Below are 3,162 nucleotides of genomic sequence, written 5' to 3' on the forward strand. Positions count from 1 at the left end.
TCTTTTCATGCTCTTTGAGTTGTTTGTTTAAACAATTGACTGAAATATATTTTTTAGATGAGAGCAAATTCTTTACTCAGGGTTCTGTCATTAGTTTATTATCATTTTCTCCCTCCTACCTCACCTGATCCCCATGTAGGTAGGGAGATTTTTTTCCACTAAGAATGTAGATATCACTCAGCCATAAGAAAGATGAAATACTGCCATTTGCAACAACATGGATGGATCTTGAACTTATCATGCTAAGTGAAATAAGTCAGACAGTTGAGAACCATAGGATTTCATTGAATATGTGGGATATAAAACTGAAAGCAACAACCGAACAAGACAAATGAACAAAAACTCATAAACAGACAACAGTTTAGTGGTTACTGGAGGGAAAGGGAGAAGGGGAGGAGGTGGATAAGGGTAAAGGGGATCAAATATATGGTGAGAGAAGGAGATTAGACTTTGGGGGGTGAACACACAATGCTATATACAGATGATATAGAATTGTGCACTTGAAACCTATATAATTTTATTAACCAATGTTGCTCTAATAAATTTAATTAAAAAAAATGCAGATATTGAAAGTAATTATAAAACGTATATTTGAAGTGTTATTACTTTATGTGTTATATGAAGCAAAATGAAGAGGTGACTAGGACAGTTGAATGCACAGCAGTGGCAATGTTAGGAAATGCTGTCATGTTTTAATATTCCTGCTACAGTTTGAAAAGCAAATTCTAACTGGAGAATAAAATCTGAACACCAGAGCAGACGCTAATTTCAGCTTTCACGTATAAAATCTTTAAATTTTCGAGAAAGGTAAATCTTTATTTGCCCTTCCTCCGGGCCTTCCCTGTCTTTATATTTTATTTGTGAAATTAGCCATTCTTCTGAGAATGACAGAACTAACATTCTACAAAAATCTTCCTCCTACGGTTTGTCTCCTTAAATGATCATCTCCACAAGACCCTTAGGTTCATAAAGATTATGTGTTCCATGCAGATCAACCTGTAACCTGGGCAACAGTGTAGACAGCCTGGGCTGAGCTATTACAGGGTGAACAATGACATTCGATGTCACAGCCCGTTTAAAGAAAAGATGAAATACTGCCATTTGTGACAACATAGATGGATCTTGAGATAATCATGCTAAGCGAAATAAGTCAAACAGAAAAAGTTGAGAACCATATGATTTCACTCATATGTAGGATATGAAACTAAAAGTAACAAACATGACAAACAAACAGAGACTCATGGACACAGACAGTGGATTAGTGGTAACCAGAGGGAAGGGGGAGGTAGATAAGGGTGAAGGGAATAAAATATTTGGTGGCAGAAGAAAATTTAACTTTGGATGGTAAACACACAATGCAATATACATATGACATATTGTTGAATTGTACATTTTAAACCTATTTGATTTTATTAACCAATGTCACCTCAATAATTTTAATAAAAAATTTTAATAATTAAAAAAAAGATCTTACATGGAATGGAAGCAGAGACCAGTGAAATTTCTGTCATTGCTGTGGCAGACATCAGCCTAGACTGTGAGGAAAACAGCATGGGAAAATAGATTATAATTCAACACAGGTGTGTTGAATCACTATTTAGCCTGCTAATCAGATGATCTGAGTTTGTATCTCCTGATGGAAGGGAAGGATAGAATAGGAAAGCAGAGCCAGGAGTCTTAGGGGTTAGGATAGGGTAGGTACAAAAAGTTATGAAGAAATGCAGAGGATTGTTAGAAATCAAAGAAAACTGAAATATACAGGCCAGTTAATTTTCACAGAACCCTTGTGTTTAGGAAGAAGTGAGAGCATAGAATGAATTGAACTATTGTGGAGGAGTTGATTGCGTTTTCTCGTTAGGTGTGACAGCAGGAAAGCAATGGAAACATACAGAGAACAGAAAGAAAATGAGGAGCGATGTGGAGCCTGGGAGAGCCTGGGAATGAGAAATGCTCAATTACACATGGTTAAGAGAGGCTCCTTTTTTTTCTTATTTTTTTTCTCTGTCTCTCAGAGCTCTTTTTTCCTTACCATTATGTTAGCAATATATATTCAATGTTGAAATTTTGGAAAATGGAGAAATATGCAGCAAGAACGATAAAAATCACTTGCAATTAACCATTCAGACAACCACATCATGAACATTTTGGTGCATTTTCTTAATCTTTTTATTTGGCTTTTATATCTTGAAATGCAATTTTAGGTTTTATCCAAGTTATACAGGCACAAGGCTTTAAGAGAATAAGAGTTCTGCAAAGTTTGTTAGAAAAAGCAAAGTTTGTTAGAAAAGTTTAATGGATTCTTTGCATATTAACTCCCGTTACTCTAAGTAACATGCTTATTTTGCCTTTTTTAGTTAGTTTTTTTTTTTTTTAAGTTTTTGACATTATCTCTTGAGAAAACTGAGAACCTGGCTGTTCTTTATTATAATTTTTTAAAAGGTATTAGCGTGACTCTCGTGCAATCTTAAGATGAACGTATGTCAAACTTAGTGGTTTAAAACAATTCAACTACAATTTTTCATGACTCTGTAGGTTGGCTGGGCAGTTCCTGGGTCCTAAGAGGTCAGGAACAGGGGTTTCCAGGCTTCCTAGATGTGCTTTCACCCCACCGTTGGTCAAATAGCCAAAGCACACCACAAGCCCGCCTGGATTCACTCAGATTTCCCAGGGTGGAGAAGTGGACTCTGGAGTGCTGATGGGAGGAGCAGCAGTGCACCCCTTGCAAAGAGTGTGGCCATGGAGAGCTGTGATTTATTAGGGGACCGTTCACGATAAAATTCTTCTTAAGTTTTGTTCCTGCCAAGTTACTTTTCCCTGTATTTTTGTTTCTCTACTTTTCCTATCAGAAGATTTCTTTAAATATCTGGAGATCCTTCAAATATCTGGAGATGCTGTTCAATTGTATTAAAAGATATGACACTAAAATGCGATTGAGTCTATGGCCATGCCACCCTGAACAAGCCCCATCTCGTCTGATCTCAGAAGCTAAGCAGGGTCGGGCCTGGTTAATGCTTCGATGGGAGACCACCTAGGAAGACCAAGTGCTGTAGGCGTAAAAAAAAAAAAAAAAGGGATTGTAAGCTGACAAGATCCTTGCAATCTGTGAGGTCAACCAAGGGTTGCCTTGCCTAAACTAAATAAATAATAAATAAATAAATAAAC

General features: G+C 36.7%; 1 pseudogene; it reads left to right on the forward strand.

Annotated features, from left to right (window-relative positions):
- Positions 1–2,934: 2,934 nt before the first annotated feature.
- LOC111737978 lies at positions 2,935–3,053 on the forward strand (annotated as a pseudogene).
- The last annotated feature ends 109 nt before the right edge of the window (positions 3,054–3,162 follow it).

This window comes from Pteropus vampyrus, unplaced genomic scaffold (assembly GCF_000151845.1).
Source record: "Pteropus vampyrus isolate Shadow unplaced genomic scaffold, Pvam_2.0 Scaffold33, whole genome shotgun sequence".
NCBI lineage: Eukaryota > Metazoa > Chordata > Mammalia > Chiroptera > Pteropodidae > Pteropus > Pteropus vampyrus.